This window comes from Ctenocephalides felis, unplaced genomic scaffold (genome assembly GCF_003426905.1).
Source record: "Ctenocephalides felis isolate EL2017-DRISC unplaced genomic scaffold, ASM342690v1 CF-g0.4_SCAFFOLD_00845, whole genome shotgun sequence".
Taxonomy (NCBI): Eukaryota; Metazoa; Arthropoda; class Insecta; order Siphonaptera; family Pulicidae; genus Ctenocephalides; species Ctenocephalides felis.
The window spans coordinates 2,949,539-2,971,782 of NW_020536999.1; the positions used below are offsets into that span (position 1 = coordinate 2,949,539).

At 28.4% G+C, this 22,244-nt stretch overlaps 1 long non-coding RNA gene across 1 annotated transcript; it reads left to right on the forward strand.

Moving 5' to 3' along the window:
* Nucleotides 1-4,310: 4,310 nt before the first annotated feature.
* Nucleotides 4,311-22,231, forward strand: LOC113373229. Its single transcript, XR_003366900.1, has 3 exons — nt 4,311-4,432; nt 16,595-16,664; nt 21,903-22,231. It is a non-coding gene; the product is annotated as an uncharacterized LOC113373229 (long non-coding RNA).
* Nucleotides 22,232-22,244: the final 13 nt, after the last annotated feature.

The window sequence follows — 22,244 nt, forward strand, 5'->3', positions numbered from 1 at the left end:
TATGTGGCAAAAATATCACAAAAGCCACAAACAATATATTTAATTACAATACAACACTAATAAAAACATAAATGTGGTGGAAATATTTTGGATAAATTGAAACTGAAATATTTATTTTAACTAAAGATCTTTTATAAAACTAAATAGCACATAGTTGGAATACCAGATTTTTTACAGAATCTATCACATTAATTGTTGTGTTATTATTTACTAAACATTTTGAAAAAAATAATTTTGAGATTTTATTTATTAATTCTATAGATAGTAGATTGGATGGTGGACTGGATTTCTTGATCTTCCAAAAACTATTCTTTAGGCTTTATTTTGAATTTTTTGTAATTTATTCATATTATTTTTGCTTGTCATTTGCACCAAATTGGTAATAACATAGTTGGTCTTATTAAAGGCAGATATATTTATATTTATATTACCGGTACAGGAATAAATTTAATAATTATAGAAAATGAATTATCTTAATTGAACTAATTACAGTAAAATACAACTATTAAACAATATTAAGCCTAACATTAGTAATATCTAATACAATAACTTGAAGAAAAAAAAATGTAATAAAATTCAAATAGTAGTTAATTAAGGCTTGTAGATCTTGAGAGTCTTCTTATGGTAGAAAAAAATCCGTTATGCAATTTTTATTTGAGTCCCATATCTGGAAAATAATAATTAAGAGCAGTATCAAAAATAATATATAATATGAAAATAATTGTAATGATAAATACTTAAGGTAGAAAAATGTTAAAATAATTTAGAATAAAAATTAGAAAAAGTATTGAAAAGTGAAAAAATAATTGTAATTGTTGGAAAAAAGTATCAATTATTATCAGTAGGCATTTCATTATCAAAATAATGTTTGATATCGAAATTGGTAGTTATTAATTTTATTATATTTTTCTCTTATTTGATTTGTTCAGTGTGCTTTTGTTTTTTAATAACGGATATGAGGCATACATTAATTTTTTAGCTTGATCAATTTTAAATTTAATATGTTCGTTAAAGTTTATTTTTCTGTCAAGTATCACATCTAGGTATTTGACTTTGACTATTCCAATTGATATCAATGGCATTTACATATATTGGCTGATCAAAAAACTGCAGTTTCCAATACGTTATATATTATATATATATTAGCTATATATATATATATATATATATATTATATATAGCTTATACTAAAACCATAAATGGATGGACATTAAATAGAATTTTAAAAAAATATATGATGGGATATTAAAAAAATGGTACAGGACAACGTCTGTCGGGTCATCTAGTATATATATATATATATATATATATATATATATATATATATAATATAGTATAGTATAGTAAAAGATAGCAAAGTATTCGACGGACGTCCATTTGTGTTTGGTAGGTGACGTCAGGACGTCTGTGACCTTGTCTGAGGTCATTCACTACACAGACTGATAAATGATAATGCGAACCCGAAAATATATATACATGCAAACACACGACATATACATATGTGCACATATATACATTTATATAGAGTCGATCCTCTCTATAACGCGGTTTGTGCGTACCTCGGAATTAACGCACAAACTAGGCTAATTCGTAGTGCGTTCTATGGAAACCGGGTATCGCGTTGTAAGAGAATCGCGCTTTAAGAAACTCACACTTAGTACAAGTCACTGCATTTGTACCTCATTATTTAGAAACTAATAAGTACAACATGATCAATTTATACTTATTTATCTATGAACATGATAAATTGTACGTTGAAAATGAAACAAAAGATAAACGAAAAATCTACTCAAGGTGATTTTTTTTTTAGAAAGACCAACGTTTTGAGAAAATATCTTTGACACTACTGAAACCGATGTCGTCGTGCACAACTATGATATAAACTGGCATGTTTATATAAAAGATAAACTAGTCGATGTTAAAACCTTTTTTACTACAATTTTTAGTTACTAGAGTCATTCATAGATCGTGCTAAAGGAACTTTTGGGCGGTTGAACAAAAACCGTGTTATAGGAAGGATGTCGCAATTTTGTCTTCACATAGTATGTCAGCTGCGTTATAAGGTAACGCTCGCATAACACGGTACTTCTATAACACGGATTTACTCTAACACGGTTTAAGAATTGAGACCATCCCCCTCACAACACGGTACTTTGGGGTTCGCATAACACGGTTTAAGAATTGAGGACAGTTTTAATAAAATAAGAAATATAGTAAAACTTGTAAAAAGCAAACTTTTAATCTAAAATTAGTAAAATCGCCGTACAATACCTCGATAAATGTGATGAAACTAGTGCAAAAGATGACTGATTTGATATATATTATTAGAGCGCGTACGTTCTATCGAAAAAAAATTCTAGGATTATCCGAACAAAATATTAAACAATTCTTAAGCAATTCTTAAAATAAAATGAGCATAAAAGTTTAATAAAGATTACTTTAGATGTGTTAAATATATAAATATCATTTTGGTTAAAGCAAATATAAATTTTTGTAAAAAATAATGCACGGATCTGTAGGTAGTATAGAAAACTTCTCAAAGGATGATGATATCTTGTAAAAATGTTGGATAGCACTTACTTGTTAATTAGGACGATAAAAATCATATAATTCAAGTAATTTAAAATTCCATCTTAAAAAAATGAATAAATTTAACAATATTTATTATAAAATCATCATATGTGGCATGTTTTTTGGAAATCTTTGAACATGCCCCCACCTTTGTTTTTGTACTAGTTCTTTGTCCCTTATAACACGCTAGTTTTCTGAAACGTAACTACCGTGTTGTACGGGGGTTACCTGTAATATATTTCTAGTTTATTAAATAGTTAGACGATGATGTTAAAAATGAGCGTCGAAATAAATTAAAAGTAATTGGTCTCCAAAAATTTGAATAAAACATAATTCTGGGAGAAAACAGCAAATTGCTGTTTTGTGTCGATGAACTTCTTACTATACAATTTAAATGGGAATGGCATTTATATTATAATGACATGTATTAGCACAAGGACAATGAATATATATATATATATATATATATATATATATATATATAATTCTTCTGTACGGGTGTATGATTTGACACTTCTTCTTTATTTCGGATTCGGTTATTCGGATTTTGATAATTCTTTTTAGAGTTTGTCAAAAGAAATTTTTAAGATTTAATGAACGATAGAAAAGTAATATTGCAGAAATAAATGGCAAAATTGACAAAAAACCAATTATAATCGTTTGACATTGAAAGTATTTGAACAGTCATCTGCTAGAAATATCGATTCACTTGAAATTTGAATTTAGCTGCAATTATGAGCTTAGATAATATTAGGATATAATATACAAGAAAAACGTAATGTCTACGTTATTATTGCCGAAAAGCAACCGAGATGTGCCAGAAATTAAAATAATAAGATACAGTCAACGGTATATGTGTTTGGCAGATTTAATTATATAATTCAGTTTAATAAATAACGCAACAATTCCAAAATTGCATTTACATTATTTTTCTAAACTTATGCATGTATATATAAAATACCCATACAACCTTAAATACACAATACACAATACACAAACCCCTCTAGTGTTTAATTTCAATTTTATTCATCGAATAATTTTTCATCTCGCTTTCAGGCAATGGATGTTTTAGATTTTCCCGAGCTTATAGTAAAAAAAATATATTAAGGGTTGAATACTTCCAACACTCTTTTCAAGTTTTAGACGAATTTCTTTAATTTATTTCATATAATGCGGAATTTTTATAGTTAAAAAAATACCTACAATCCGAGATTTTCATCCTCTCATTACAAACCCCTATTTTGTTTAGAATTTTCTATTTATTGCTAAAGAATGAAATATCGCATTCAAAATCGTTTTATTCAAATTCAGTAAGATGTAATAGTCAATAATTCAATAATTCAATAATTTCTCATACATCACTTGATTACTATTTAATTTTGACTATTTCTTATTATCAGTATATTTCCAATAACATTATGGCAAAGCCTAAGTTTTTTCGCAAAACAAATTGGTTTGTTAAAATAAAAAAATAATTTTTAATAACAAAATTGACAAAAATGCCAACCAAACGTCATTTTCATTTTTCAAATTTACAACATCAAACAAATTTTATATAACATAAAAAACAATACAAATTCATAAAATCAAGATATAATTTAAACATAAATAAATTTTAAAATTTTAGTTTTACTACGACGACTTGTGTAATTGGTCTAATTGGTTGTTTATATAATAATAACAAGGGTTGTTAATTTATTTTAATTTTTTTTTTTTTGCAGAATGGCCAGACTTGAGACAGATCTTTTGGCGTTGGGGTGACACAGGATTCTAGAAAAAAATAGCTCGAAGCACAAAAATTAATTTTATACTGAAGAAATTAAGTTCGAGAGGAAACCAGTTTTTGCTCATTCGTAACTAGGTAAGAAAATTGTATGAAGAAATAATTTTTATATTGGGCAAGGAGGGGCACAAAGGTCCAAGGAAATAACATTGTTAACATTTTATTGCAATTTTTCTTGGAGGGATAAAAGGGACACACAGGAGGCTAAAAGATTTACTGTTTTTAATCTTTAATTGGTTTTATGTAGAAATTGCTGCATTGTTAGATCAATGCGGAGCAGTTTCATAGTAAAGAACAACAAATTTAAAAATTATAATCCTAATGTAGATATTGATAGGTATTTCTCTTTAATTTATCATAATCTAGACTCATTGTTTCTTCAAATACAATTATTACAAATACAGGTAATCCCCGTACAACGCGGTAGTTACGTTCCAGAAAACTAGCGTGTTATAAGGGACAAAGAACTAGTACAAAAACAAAGGTGGCGGCATGTTCAAGAATTCAAAAAAACATGCTACATATCATAATTATATAATCAATATTGTTACATTTATTCATTTTTTTAAAGAAGTAATATACATTACTTGAATTATATGATTTTTTTCGTCATAATTAACAAGTAAGTGCTATCCAATAAGATCCTTTTTTTTGCAAGATATCCTCATCCTCTGAGCAGTTTTCTTATACTACATACAGATCCGTGCATTATTTTTTGCAAAAATTTATATTTGCTTTTACTAAAATGATATTTATATATTTAACACGTGCAAAGTAATCTTTATTAAACTTTTATGCTCATTTTATTTAAAGAACTGCTCAAGAATTATTTAATATATTGTTCGGATAATCCTAGAATATTTTTTACCATAGATCGTACGCGCTCTAATAATATATATATCAAATCAGTCATCTTTTGCACTAGTTTCATCACATTTATTGAGCTATTGTGCGGCGATTTTACTAATTTTAGATTAAAAGATTACTTTTCATAGGTTTTACTATATTTCTTATTTTATTAAATTTTTGCTCAATTTTTAAACCGTGTTATGCGAACCCGAAAGTACCGTGCTATGAGGGGGATGGTCTCAATTCTTAAACCGTGTTAGAGCGAATTTGTGTTATAGAAGTACCGTGTTATGCAGGGGTTACCTGTATGGTAAATACAACTTTTGTTTGAAATTAAGGACACATTTTTCAAATTCAAATTAGTCAGAAGAATTCATCATCAGTGGGAAAACTAATAATTTAATTTGTCTTTTGTAAAATTGCCTTACAATTACAAATTTACAATTTAATTGTAATTTATTTTAATTTTTTATTCGCTATTATCAACCAGGTTATATAAAAAAACCGTTGAATCTAACTTTACATTAAAAATACATGTTACAAAATAATTAAATAACGTATACTTAAAAATTTAATTCAGGTATCGTAAACTAAACAACAGTGCTCAACACCAAGAAACCTATCAAAGACAAGAATATTTGCTTTAAGAAATTGTCATTATGATTGTTTATCTCGTGATTGCGATTTCGTTAGATTCATGGTTATGGCAAAGGCTGTAACCACTTTTTGCCCTGTACTTTAAAATAGTATCTTTAAAAAAGCCATACTTTATTTGCTTTGGAGGTTATTAGTGGCGGGACATTTTTACCAAGTGTTATAAATAATCAGTTCAATTTTACACTTACCACAATAGGAAAGTATCATTTTTTTGTCAACTCCAAATTAAGTTTGCTTTGTACTGAACTTAAATTTGTGAAAAAATGGAGCTCGATAAAATCCGCTAAACCTCGAAAACGGCTAAACCGATTTGGCTAGTCTTAGTCTTGAAAAATTCGTGCTAATCAGCAGGTTGTCGGAAAGGTGAGATATTATTACAAAATCGCGTACAAACTTCACATTTTTAATTTGAACATTTTTGTAGAAGCGTAATTTGAATAAAACAATGGACGGTGGCTAATACGTCAAATGTCAAATGTTTTTGACAGATGATGTTCAATTACGTTTAATAGGATGTTTTACGTGAATATTATTTAATTATGATCAAATTGTAGCAAGTAGTTTTGTTTGTAGTTTTATTTATATACAAAAGCGTTAGTAAACGGGCCGCAAGTGTTATTAGAAACTCAAAATATCAACTTTTTTGAAAAGTTAATATGAAAATGCACTTTTTGTTATATTTTCCTCAAACACGGTGCTCTGAAAGATCTCATTTGTATAATTATATACTCATTGGTATTTATAAAACATTTTATAGGTTATATTATTTTTTATTTATGTTATTTCAATTCAGAATCTAAATTTTGTATCGATCAAAGGGACATTTTGTCGAATAACATTTTCCCAGTTATAATTTCCCAGAATTTATAGAAGAATAGATAGTAATCTATGAAGGTCCGGGGTAAAAAGTTTCACCACCGATGTGTGAAAAATCAGTAAAGCTAAGCATTGTTTAACAATATTTGAAAGTAGAGGGAAAAAGATGTATAACCAGCTATAACCTTGATTCTTATGACCCTGTTAAATTGAGTCGAATGTTACTTGAAACTTTTCAAAAAGCAGGTCAAAAAAGAAATTCTTAATTCATTTTCTATCTCTCTTAGCAGAAATTTGAAAATTTTCTATAAGCTCAGTAGTATTATTACTAATTTTTTTGATTCTCCAGAAATTGTTTAGAATATACCTTATTTAGCAAAATAACGTTTGCCGGGTCAGCTAGTATACAATAATAATTAATTGAATATTTTGAGCAAAAACAATTCCAATTAATATCCTTATCATAGTTTGCGAATATTAAAAATGGACAGCGACTCGTCCGCTAGTGCTGTCCGAAGCGAACCGCCACCGTTGTCGACATTGCTGATGTCCGACAGTTCGTCGATCATGTCGGGAGGCGATGCTATTTTGCAAGGTATAAATAGACAGTGGAAATAATCTAACTAGAAGTTTAACTTCAATAATTCTAATTTCTAATAATTTTTTATGTATGTCTGTGTGTATGTTTGTGCATCTAGTCGACAAACCGGGTTCGTTTCACGACCATGATGTCGATTTGGAGACACTTAAGGAGGAGAGATCGAGAGAGGAAACTCGCGAATTGATCGAAAAAATGTCGAAAAAGTGTTTTTCTGCGTGTGTCGCCAGCCCTCCGAGGGACAACCTGAGCCAGGGCGAACAGAGATGTGTGGCTATGTGCATGGATAGGTGAATGGAGAGAAATATTTCATTTTAACAATAATATTAGCACAAAACTATAAAACAAAAATAAGCAGTCACCCCAACGTCTTACTAAACGAACTGTACAATACCACATATAACCACAGATTAAAAAGACAATCACTATTTGAATTAACAGAATAAGTAAAGTTAGTTTATGTAGGAATTATTTATATGTATATGTATTTATAGTCATATATTATTTATGTATATTTAGACTTACAATAGGTTTTAGTATCTATATTTATAAATATTTTGCCATAATTGTTACATATCATAACTAAAAGGTTTGCTACTTGGTATCCTTTTAAGCATCCATTTTTACTACCAACAATCTAATTACTGAATGTCTCTTGGAGACAGATTGTAATTTATTTGGAAATAAAAAAAAAAAAATAATAATATAAGTTTTATGGGCCAATTCTCCAACTCTTAGTCGCGTAAAAATATTTTTTTTTTAAATACATAAATGAATTTATTTTGCTGTTAAATGATATTTTTAATAGACTTTTATTTTCAAACATTTTTACTAAAAAAACCAAATATATCAAAATCCAAAAAATTGGACTAGCTTGAATTCGTTCTTAATGTATTGTGAAATATATATATAAAATATATATTTATATTTATATTTATATATAAAAAATATATACGGATTGGGGTCAATTTTTTACGTTTGTTTAAATACCATTGAAATTTTGTTCGGGGCACTCTTTTTTATTTAGCTTAGCAGAAACTTAATTAATTTTTTATAACGCTTAATTAAAATACACATACAGCCTTAAATTTTTACCCTTCTACCACAAACCCCAAATTCGTAATATCAATTTTTTTCATCGAATAATTTTTGATCTCGCTTTCGGGCAATGAATGTTTTTCACTGAAATTCGATTTAGGTTTTTCCGAGCTTATAGTAAAAAAAATATATTAAGGTAACACCTTTTTCAAGTTTCTAGACGAATTTCTTTAATTTATTTCATATTATGAGGAATTTTTATAGTTAAAAAAATACGTACAATCCGAGATTTTCACCCTCTCATTACAAACCCCTATTTTGTTTAGAATTTTCTATTTATTGCTAAAGAATGAAATATCGAATTCAAAGTCGTTTTATTCAAAACTTTTATATCGGACTGTATAAAAGTGTTCTCAGGAAAATGTAGTAAATTTTATCTAGTTTTACCCTATCTAAATGAAAAGGGGTGGTTCCATATGAAACTTTTGAGTTATTTGACAAAACCAAAAAAATGCCTCGAATTTTCTATTTTTTTGCTAAAAAATGATATATCGAATTCAATTCTTAATGCATTGTGAAACATATGGATTGTCAATTTTTTACGTTTTTTTAAATAACATTGAAATTTTATTCCGTACACTCTTTTTTATTTAGCTTAGCAGAAACTAGATAAAATTTACTAAAATTCTGTTTAAACTGTTTTATATACCCCTATACGAAAATTTTTGTGAAAAAATGAAACTAGTGTAAACTCGTAATTAATGTTTTGAACAATATATGGGGATTCGGGACATTTTTTAGATTTTTTAAAATGACACTAAAATTTTGTTCCGTGCACTCTTTTTTATTTAACTTACAAAAAACTAGATAAAATTTACTAAAATTTTGTATAAATTGTTTTATGTACCCCTATAAAAATTTTTTGGTAAACAAATAAAACTAGAGTGAACTCGTCCTTAAGGTATTGAGCAATAGGGATTCGGGACACAATTTGTTTAAATGTCATTAAAATTTTGTTCGGGACACTCTTGTTTGTTTAGCTTACCAGAAACAAGATAAAATTTACTAAAATTCTGTATAAAATGTTTTATATACCCCTATACGAAATTTTTTGTGAAAAAATCTATTGTTAATTACTCTGGAACGTATTGAACAATATATCGATTCGAGACACTTTTTTAAAAAAATTTCAAATAATTTTGAAATTTTATTCCATGCACTCTTTTTTATTTAGCTTGTTTACCAGAAACTAGATAAAATTTACTAAAATTTTGTATAAACTATTTTATATACCCTTATACAAATTTTTTGGTAAAAAAATAAATTTAGAGTGAACTCGTCTTTAACGTTTTGAACAATATATGGGGATTCGGGACATTTTTTTAGATTGTTGAAAATAACACTGAAATTTTGTTCCGTGTACTCTTTTTTATTTAGCTTAGCAGAAATTAGATAAAATTTACTAAAATTTTGTATTAACTGTTTTATATACCCCTATACAAACTTTTTAGCGAAAAAATACTTAAAACACGAAAATTTTGTTTCGATCACTCAGCTCAATCAATTGATCAATTTATACTAACATAGGCTCATATCATCAACATTTTTATTGAATGAGATATTCTTGTATTTAGGTTTAATTTTTTTGTTTTTTATAAACCTTAACAATTTTGTATTATAAAACTTTAATAGAGTTTTGATTGACAAAAAAAATTAATGACAGACTTTGTCCCCTTATCCGTTATCTATTATTTCTAATAGTATTACCCGATGTCGTGTGATTAGGTACATGGATTGTCTGAATGTGGTGTCTAGAGTGTATGGTGACAGAATCCATCAAGAAATCGGTGATGACGATGATGATGATGATAATGATGATGATGATGATGGTGATGATGATGATGATGGTGATGGTGAAGAGTTTGATGATGACGCAGATGATGGCGACGATGAGGCGGAAACCAATTAGATTTTTAGGATTTTGTACTGAATTGTGTTAAAATATTTTTATTACTGCTTTATTTTTGGATATTAAACAAGATGATGTATTTTTGATCAAGTGAAAATCGAGTTTTATTTGTTTGAACTCAATTTGATGGTAATAAGTTACACATTCATAAGGTAAAATCTAAGTGCTATTGATTTTCCTTAGGATACTTTATATTTGGCAGCAAAACGTAAATTTTAATCTTATGTGTCATTATTTTGACTGTGGTCCTAAAAATATTGTTTATTGTTACGGTTTCAAAGTTTAAATGAGCAAACATTTTAAAAATTAACTATAAAAAAATGAATACAGTTCGATGAACGCTCTGTAAATTTGTCTATATTTGCCAATACAATCAAACTGGAAGTTTTATACACTTTCTATAGAAAACATGGTATAATCCAATCCAAGTCTTTTTTGGTATTTCGTCTTATTGATTACGTTTCAAGTTTTTCAGATTCTTTTTTGGATTCGGGATTTTGTGTATAATTATATTGAGTATAATATTACTAATTTTAAGCTTATACAAAATTTTATTATATTATAAAAGTCAAACCAATTATATCACAACAAATCATACATTTCAAACGAACAATTATCAGACTACGTTTAGTAAAACTGTCAGCTACTTCATCATTATGGAAATGTGCTTTTTTGCTGTCTTTCAAAAATTTGTTATATAGAAATTTGTTATATAGACCTTTTTACTCTATAGGCGGGGTAACTTGGAACAGCCAGGTGGCAAACAGGTTTAGTGTCTTATTTTAATTTTAAAGGTATTTTACAAAATAATTACACTTTTAACTAATGCTGAAAAACTACCAACGGAAAAAAATACTTTTATTATAGATTTTCAAAGATTACCGTTTATCTTCCGATAACAAAGTCATAAGAATCAAGGTTATAGCTGGTTATACATCTTTTTCCCTCTACTTTCAAATATTGTTGTTAAACAATGCTTAACTTCACTGGTTTTTGACACATCAGTGGTGGACCTTTTTAACCCCGGACCTTTATATATTACTATCTATTCTTCGATAAATTCTGGGAAATTATAACTTTTTTTTTTTTTTTTTTTTTTTTTTTTTTTTTTTTTTTCTATGAATTTTTTTTTTATTAATCAATCAATAATACAATTATTTCAATACATTGTAATCTTAAAACTATAATCAACATAATCTGAATTGCTTAAAGCAAAATTTTAATTTATTTAAAAACAAAATATATATTTATTACTGCCAAACTCCTTCCTAGTCATCCTTTTTCTTCTAATTTCGTTCAGAAAATCGTATAGTGATTTATTTTTCTCCAAATTATACCATACTGTGGCAGAAACAAACCACAGTAAAGCTCTTTGCTTTTCACTATTTTTTAGTTTGATTTCAAAAATATTTTTAATGTCCATTTTTTGTAAGTCTATACCACAAGTTGTTTTGATTTTTTCCGTGGTCCATTTCCAAATTGTTGCAGCCATTCCACATTCTTGTATTTTATGTTGAATTGAATCATTTTTTTGGCAAAAATTGCATTTGTTATCAGTTGTTATCTTATGTCTTAATAAGCGGTCTTTTGTTGCAATTTTTTCATTTAATACAAGATATGTTTTGGATCGCCATAAAGATGGAATATATTTATTAGATATATTTTTCCAGATTATATTCCAATTCAGATCTGGGTATTTCCCTTCAATTGGATTTATAATTATAATTTTATTCAATTCAGAATAAATATGTTTTGTTGTGATATTTATATCATTATATTTTATCACCAACTTTATAATTTCTCTGTATACTGTGGGAATTTGAAATATGTGATCTTGATTGTTTATTTTTAATATATAATTCAATATTAAATTTTTGTTTTCGCAATTTTCTCCATTTATGATTTTTATAAAGTTCCTGGTGATAAGTGCATCTGCTTTGTTCTCTACATTAATGAGGTTTAATCCACCTTCTTCATACTTTTTTTCCATTTGTTTTCTTTGAATTTTATATAAATGGTTTTGCCATATAAATTCATTCACTATATTCTGAATTTCTTTAATTATAATCTTTGGAGCAGTTAAGATTTGCGCAATATACCACAATTTTGATAATGCATATATATTCACAAATCTTACTCTCTGAATCAGATTGAAGCATCTACTTTTTCCGTTATATAATATATTTCTGACACTATTTTTTACTTTATTCCAGTTTTCCATGGTTGTATCTTCCAAATTCCTTCGAAATGTTAATCCTAAAACCTTAATTCTATCAGTTATTTCTATGTTTGTATTTATTTGCCTGCTTCTCCAATTTCCTACTTCTAAAATTTTAGTTTTGGATTCATTTATGGTGAGATTTGAAGCTTTTTTATAGTGTTCTAAAATATGTTTAATCATTTCCAGTTCATTTATATTTCTCATAATTATAGTCACGTCATCAGCATATGCAAAAATATGATTTGTTCTATTTAATGTTTTGTGAAAAGTCCTAATTAGCGGTTCTAAAACAATACTAAATAGCAACATTGATAATGGGCATCCTTGTCTTATAGATTGTTCAATTCGAAAATTTTTTGTTGTGTATCCATTTATTAAGACTTTTGACTTCGACAACTTATAATAATTTTTAACAAAATTAATAACTTTTGATGGAAAATTCATTTTATTCATTATTTGGAAAAGAAATGTATGTGATACCGTATCAAAAGCTTTTTGGAAATCGATATTCATAATTCCCATGTTTTCATTTTGCGTTATATCACAACACTCTATGGAAGATCTTATTCCTTCTAAATTATATGAGATATTTTTATTCGGTATACCACATGTTTGCTCACTACCTAATATTTTACTAATTTTAAACTTTATTCTGTTAGCAAGAATTTTATTTAGTATTTTTATATCACAATTCAAAAGAGTTATCGGCCTATAGTTTTTTATAGTATGTTCTTTGCCTTTTGGTATTAAGGTGATTATCCCTTCGAATAGCCGTTGATTTCTAACATCTTGAAAAATTTTATTCAATATATTTAAAAAATCATTTTTTATGATTTCTATATGATACTTATAAAATTCATATGGTATTCCATCGGGTCCTGGTGTCCTGTTGTTACTCATACTCTGTATTACCTCACATAATTCATCGATTGTTATCTCTTTATTGAGGTCTTCTGCATCAGTTGTTGTTAGAAATTTTGTAATATTTTGTAATAACATTATTTGGTGTTTTTCTGAAGAATCTTGGATTTTAAAGCTTTCTTCAAAATAATTTTCAACATGTTCCAAAATGTCTTTCGTTTTTGTAAATATTTCTTCATTATTTTTTAACTCCTTTATATACGAACTGTTTTTGTTTTTGATATCTCTAGCGTAACTAAATAACGACGCATTTTCATATTCATCAATAGTCTTAATTTTACTTCTTATCATTGTTCCATTTAAATACTTTTTTTGCATTAATATGATCCTTGTTTTTAATTCTCTAATTTGTTCCGTTAAATCTTCTCCGCTATTTTCTTTCTGTGACATATCTATTAACAATTCTTGCATATTGTTAATAGTTTGTCTTCTCATGTTTGCTGCATCAATTGCCATCGATTTGAATAATCTTTTAATTGTTGGCTTCATTTGATAAATCCACCAACTTATTACGTCATTTTTATATTTATATGTATTTTTATTTTTATTGTATATTTCTTGAAAAATATTTGTCGAGTTTTTCAACGTTTCTGTATTCAATTTCCATATTCCTTTTCCATAAATTGGTAATTTATAATCAGTTATATATTTTATTTTAAGCATATGGTGATCACTAACACTTACCGGAATTATTTCTGTATTCTTAATTGTATCCGCAATATTTTTAGATACATATGCTCTGTCTATCCTAGATTTTGTAGAATGTCTTACGAAGGTAAATTTCACTAAATTTCCATACTGCTTTTCCCATGTATCTTTAAGATCTAGTTGTTGAACTAATCTATTTAAACCATTACAGAAATTTGTGTAATTACCTTGCTGGTCTTTTGCATTTATCACGCAATTGAAATCTCCTATTAAAATCAATCTACTGTTATCGACTATATGTGGCAGTATATCATTTTCAAAGAAGAAATTTCGAATGTTTCTATTTTTGCTTCCAGATGGAGCATAAATACAAATAATTCTATTTTTGTCAATAGTGATTGATGTTATTCTTCCATCAGTTGATAATACAGGATTTTCTACAGCAATTGTATTCCGGTATATGATCGCCGTACCTCTTTCAATGTTTTGATTATTATGTAATACATCATAACCAAAACATGAAATTTTTAAATTCGACGGTACTTCTTGTAGACACGCCACGTCTACATCAAAGTCTCTTAATATTTTCCTGATTATGTTAATTTTGGTAACAGAATATGAAGCACAAATATTAAGGCTAATTATTGTCCTTGTTACATTCATTAGAATTTTTTAATGATGGTATTGGTACTTTATCTACTATTTTTCTAATTTTTTCGTGTTGGTCCATTAGTGTTTCCATCATCGTTTTATGTTTTTTACATTCTGTTCTGTTGGTTTTTTCTGAATCAATATTCGCATTTATAATACTTGCTAGTATTATTGCGGAGTTCGGATCATTTTCAGTGTTTATATTTTCTGCAATAATGTCCATATTCATCGGCTCGTCATCGTTTTGTTCTATTATTTTATTTTGATTTATGTTTGTTGCTATATCTGGGTTAACTACTGGTACTGATTCTTGGTTTACTGTTGGTACTATTTCTATGTCTTGTAATAATATTTCGTCTCCATCTTTATTTCCTGTTATTTCGCTGTATAATTTTTTCTTATTTTCACTGTTTTTTCTTTTTTCACATTGGCTGATTATGTGCGTTGTTTCAAAACAATACGCACATGTTTTCGGCTGGTTATAATATGTAATTAACGCTTTATCGCCATTAATGTGAATAAAAGATGGAATGGGCTTTTCCAGAATCATGTCCACTAATCTTGTTCCTGTTAAAAATTTCTTATTCGTATCATCTATACTCCTTTTAGGGCTACTCACATATTCGTTCTGAATGTTTTTAACAGTACCATATTTAGATAGATGCAACCCAATTGTCTCGTTATTTGTTTCAAAGGGAATTCTATATACTCTAATTCTTGTAAATTTGTCATCTGCATATTTTATTTTTATATTATTATATTCGTTATTTGCCATTGGGATCTTATTGTTGTCAATACCGTTTTCTATTAAATTCTGGCAAATCTCTAATTTATTGAATTTTATATATATGCCTTTCGGCGTCGTTTGATAACCGATCATTTCGTTTTCTAAATGTTCTAAACTCTTAAATATCCATAGATATATTTCTTTCGCATTGGGTCGCAATTTGTTTTCTTCAAATTGCACCCAAATTGTATTATAACGTTGCACCATTTTTCGAATTGTCCCCGTTCCGAACGGGGCTCGCTCACTATAAAAACGGGTTTGTTTACATGCGCTGTGTTATGTTCTTGTTTTCTATTCACTTCACTTTATTCAAATTTAACTATATATTTACCTGAATATTATTTCGATGTGCACTGTTCGAAAGTCAGATTGCGACTGCGATTAATGATTGGGAATATTTTAAATAGTTAACTGGGAAAATGCTATTCGACAAAATGTCCCTTTGATCCATACCAAATTTAGGTTCTGAATTGAAATAACATAAATAAAAAATAATATAACCTAGAAAATGTTTTATAAATGGCAAAGAGTATATAATTATACAAATTAGATTTTTCAGAGCCCCGTGTTTGAGAAAAATATGATTTGCAAAAAAAGGTGCTACAGCGCCAAAAAGTGCATTTTCATATTAACATTTAAAAAAAGTAGATACTTTGAGTTTCTAGTAATAGCGGCCCGTTTACTAACGTTTTTGTGTATAAATAAAATTACAAACAAAACTACTTACTACAATTTAATAATAATTAAATAATATTCACGTAAAACATCCTATTAAACGTAATTGAACATCATCTGTCAAAAACGTGTGACTTTTGACGTATTAGCCACCGTCCATTGTTTCATTTAAATTTCGCTTCTACAAAAATGTTTAAATTAAAAATGTAAATTTTTTACGCGATTTTAAAATAATATCTTACCTTTCCGACCACCTACTGATTAGCACGAATTTTTCAAGACTAAGACTGGCCAATTCGGTTTAGCCGTTTTCGAGTTTTAGCGCATCATTTTATCGAGAGCTCCATTTCTATATATAAGATATTATATTATATTATGCGATTCCTAATGAAATTTTTATCTTGTTCCAGAATTCTCCGATTTGGAGCAGCAGACCATCCTGTTCTAAGACATCGTCTGCAGTACTCAATGACATTATATGTAAGTATCATCCACAGAATTTTTTTTTTTTTTTTTTTTAAATTCAAACTTTGATTTCTCATCGGATAATTAAATTTCGAATAAAAAAAGTCGAATTCTTTTAGCGTGTGTCGCCTATAAAAGAGTTGTGCAAGTGTTACAATTCGCTTATCTCAGCTGCTCTCACGATGCTTATATCAGTCGAGTTCAACAAAATGCATATATTTATATATATAAATTTATATATATATATATATATATATATATATATATATATATGTGTGTGTGTGTATATGTGTTTGTGTGTGGTGTATATATGTATATCAGATGGAGAGCCAGCGGAATATTTTCTATATGATTCAAAAACATACGCAAGTTTGTAGAATAACAATTTTCAATAAGTAGAAGACGACTTCATTGTTTTTCAGATCAAAATTTTAGTCACGGTATATTAAGCATGCTAGAAAATAAGACTAATTGTAAGTGAAATTTGCCTTATGGTAAGTTGCTTGAACTTCCCGATACGTACAATCACACACGCACATACTTTTTCCAAGTTTGATCTCTCGTCGAGAAAACATAAAATTAGCAAATAGGATTTTCTGGCGAAAACATAAACTTGCCTTTGTATTATAAACCAAGAGCAAACTAGCTGTAAGTGGAATTCTGTCTTAAGGCAATTAAGATATCGTGCCTTAAGGCAAATTGCTGGAACTTCCCGTACGAAAAATTATTTTTTTTTAAAAACAATTAACATTTTTGAAAGAAATTTACTTCGAAAAAACTAGATTTTTGAGTAACTATAAATTTGACAAAAAAATACTTTTTAAAAAAAAAAATTTTTTTTTTGTAAACAAATTTTTTTTGAAAGAAAAATGTTTTCTTCATTTTGACAAATTTTGGAAATTCTGAAGGTTTTTTCAAAGCAATCGTACTGCTTTCACTGCATAAAGACGAAATATCAAAGCGCGTCAGCGCCGCATCGCCGTCTAACGCGTTAACATTGGTACGGAACCCATAGGAAGGTGAACCAAAATTATACTTATTGTTAAAATCTCTATAAAATATCTGATAATTTGATGTGCATATGTCTAATGATCATTTTTGACCGCCAAATGGCTCATTTTTTTACTTTTTCCTCCATATTTCCAAAGTCGTTGGACCTACCTTTCCAAAATTTTGAACAGTTCTTTATTTAGTTAATACAAATAAAATGTTTTTTTGAATTATTCAAATCGGACGCTCCGTTCTCTTAAAAACTGAGTTACCGTTTTCGGCACTTTTTGCCCCGTATCTTCGGAACGGCTAGACCTACCTTTGCCAAAAACTAATCAGCACGTCTCCTTATCAATACGAATCAAATGTTTCTTAAATTATTCAAATCGGTTGATTCGTGTTCCCGAAATCGTCGACGAAAATTTGTATCCGCACATACATACACACACACACACACATACATCCATTTTTTCTAAGGTATGCCAAAATGTTCAGAAACCTCTGAAACGTAAAGATATATAAAAATTTTCATTTTTGATTTTTTTGCGATTACTATAACTTGCCCTACGGGAAGTTAAAAAGCGGAAGGGAGATATTTGACAATCTAATATAAATATAAATCTGGTAATCTGAATTGTAAAGAAATTATTCAATAATTCACATTCTAAATGTATACTGTTTTACTATAATTTTATAAAATTTAGTAAAAATATTTATAAATATGGGAATAAGTATTCACAAAATCACAAATTTTTTTTAAATGTTCTTAATAAAAAGTATATAAAGTACGATTTATATTATAATTTTGGCATATTATTAATAAAACAGTTATAAGTATGCACATAAAATGTAATAAAACTAGTAGTGTTTGGCATCGTGCCTTAAGGCAAATTGCCGGAACTTCCCGTAACTTAATGAAATATTAGAGGAATATTAAATATTTTTACATAAATTATTATAAATAATGTAACTTTCATTATTCTTATTTTATAAAAAGTAAATAAACAGAACTTGATCAATCGGATTTAAAATGAAAGACATTATCTAATATTTATAAAAATTGCAAAGTTAAAATGATTTATTTGAAGATTATAAGTGATGTTTAGACCTTTAGCTAGAATTAGGATTAAAATCCGAATTTTTTTTATATTAATTTTTTTCCAAATTAAAGAAAAAAATTGAAATAAAAAAATCTTTCCTAAAAAGCAATCGTTTCATCAACGCAAGCAGAAAGTTTTTTTTATATCATACAAATCGCATGCTTAGTTCTCTCAAAAACTGCTATTTTTTGCACATTTAGCTCTGTATCTCCGTAACGGTTGGACCAGCCTTTGCTAAAAACTAATCACCTCTTCTCCCAATCATTACTAATTGAATGTTTTTTGAATTATTCAATTCGAATGCTCCTTTCTCTCAAAAACTCGATTTGTATTTTCTGCACTCTTTGCTCCGTATCTCCGTAACGGCTAGACCTACCTTTGCCAAAAAGTAATCAACACATCTCCCTATCATTTAGAATCAAATGTTTTTTGAATCATTTAAATCGGTTGATCCATGCGTGGAAGAAAAATTGTATCCATACATACACACACATTCATTTTTTCTGAGGTATGCCAAAATTTTCAGAAACCTTCAAAACGTGAAGAAATGTAAAAATTTTCAATTTTGATTTTTGGACGATTACAATAACTTACCCTACGGTTATATAAATTATTAAAAAAATAGTTATAGATATAAAGTATACATTTTTGGATTGTCATTGTACTGTTACATTTTGTTAATTTAAGCGCAAGAAAAAAACTTTTTGGAAAAATAATTATTAAATAATTTAAACTTGAACTTATATGGGCTAAGGGCTTAAACTTATAAGGGACTCATAAAGAAGAGCGAGGAAAGTATAATTAAGAGAGAAAATCATAGTATTCTAGATCCTCCCCCTACGAAGTAATGTCTAACGGCGGTTCTTATAACATCATTAGTCGTAATAGAAATCTGTTAGATGATTTAACAAAATATATACCAGATTGTAATTTTATCTGCAACTATCATATACTAACTTGAAGAAGAATACTAAGAATTTGCAATGATTTACTACAAAATATAATATGACATCTAAGAAGGTGCTATCGCAGGATAGCAATATATAACTGTAACAATATGTAGCTGAATATACTTTGTATAGCTTGCTATGAAAAATAAAAAAAAAATACTAACTTGATGGTTTTTCCCACTTGATTGAATATCGTAATGAGTAATATTCCGCCAGCTCTCCGTCTATGTCTTTTATTATCGTTGTATTAGTTAGTTAGTACTTTCCATGTATGTAGTCGTAGTCGTCGTACTACATCTGGCTTATAGGTCAAGATTAATTATACGAGCGAGCACAGAGCTATTATATACAAATAGAAATTCATTCTTCTATGTATTTGTCGTACATAGTAGTAGTACATAGTACATTGTAAAAGACAACGACAACGACAAGTTCGTATTTCAGTTATTTATTTATTTATTTATTTAGTTTGATGCGTTCGTTTTATCTATATGTTTATACAAAAGGACACTTGTAGCAGAGTCGGACACGTAAACAAGATGCAGGTGCAGGACGAAAATGTTTAAATTACATTTTTTTGTATTTTTAGACTCTACTGATATTGATTTTAGTTAAAGCGAGGTGTGTTTCTGGGCTAAGGTACAAACAAAGAAGGGTTACATATTATTATATCTTTACATTGAATTTTACATTCTTTTATATGTAAGAATTTTTTTATGAATATTGTTTTTTTAACTTCCCGTAAGGTAATTATAGTAATGGGCCGAAAATCGAAAATGAACATTTTTGCTAATCTTTACGTTTTAGGGGTTTCTGAACATTTTGGCCTGCCTTAAAAAAATTGATATGGAATAGTTCAAGTATTATGTAAGCAGATTTATTACAATTTTTTACCCCCTACCCCCAATCCCCCTTGTTAGCAAAAGTTAGCAAAGCTCTTACCCCCTACCCTCATGCTTACGTAAACATTTTGCAATTAATGTAAAAAAATAAAAATAGTTACGTAATCACGTAATCATCATCCAGACTCCCGTGCCCCCCATGTCAACCCAAAATAAGCAAATCAACAACCCCCCGCCCCCCTATAGTGCTTACGTAATACTTGAACGGCCCCTATGTGTGTGTGTGTGTTTGCATGGATAATATTTTTTGTCCACAATTTTGGGAGCACGGATCAAACGATTCGAATGATTCAAAAAGAATTCGATTCTTATTAATAAAGAGTCGTGCTGATTAGTTTTTGGCAAAGACAGGTCTAGCCATTTTGGTGGTACGGAGCAAAGAGTGCAAAAAATGAAAATTAGGATTTTGTGAGAATGGAGCATCCAATATGAATGATTCAAAAAACATTTTGAATCACTTGTATTGATTGATTGTATTGATGTAATGAAGAATTGATTAGTTTTTTGCGAAGGTAGGTCCGGCCGTTTCAGAAATAAGAAGCTAAAAATGTAATAAATTGTAGTTTTTGAAAGAACAATTCATCCGATTTGAATGATTCAAAGAAGATTTTGCTTTTGAAGAAACTTTTAGTTTAAGAAGGCAGCTTTTTTCCAAATTTCTATTTTTTTTAATTGTCACAATTGAAAGATATTAGTTGGGAATGATACTGATTAGTTTTAGGTGAAAATCTACCGAGCCGTTTTCTTGTAATTAACTTACGATTTTCATGGAACTTTTGTTTGGTGATATATCATGGTCTTATAGAACTTACTGAAATATTAATGCCTTACGACAAATAATTTAATTTTAAAAATTTATCAAAGTTTGAGAAAATGAGTAGTTGTTTTGACATTTGTTAAAATTAAAATTAGACGATTTACTTGGTATAACGATAGAGTACTTGGTCATGTTCATTAACATGATAAACAATTAAAGTCCTACAAAAACTGGCTCAATTATAAAAATTATTGATTTTTGAGAATTTGCTTTTAAAAAACACTCCGACCGGGTTGACTTGACGTATTCGATTTTCAATAAATCCACTTCGAATACTTTTAACTACTCATAAATTAATTTATCTATCATGGATTAAGTCGATTATTTACGCAAATCGGGAAGTTCATGTAACTTGCCTCAAGGCAAAATACCAATTCCAACTAGTTGTCTAATATAATTTAAATCGTCCAATATAATGTCTATTTTTTAAATATGTATATTGAATTAGTTTCATTCAACTTTTTCAAATAATCTATTTCCTTTCCTCCCCACAGATGTATAAAACAATAGGCGATGGAGCCTTGCGTCTGTAACGGTGCGTTGCAGCGGTCTCCGCCGTCTGTCAACACCGCAATTTTGGCAACAACAACAACAACAACCATTCTAGATATTGTTGCTGGAACACCCACAGTTGCAACCAGCAACAACAACAACGGGAGCGAAAGTCCTCCGGCAACCGAGGCTGTCCAGAAATCCGGCAACACGGGCAACTTCTCCGGAAAAAAATCGACAGGGGACGAGGGAAAGGATAAAAATGATACAGTGGTAAATGATATAGGGGCAAATGATACAGTGGTAAGTGATATTGGAATAAATGACACAGGGATAAATGATCA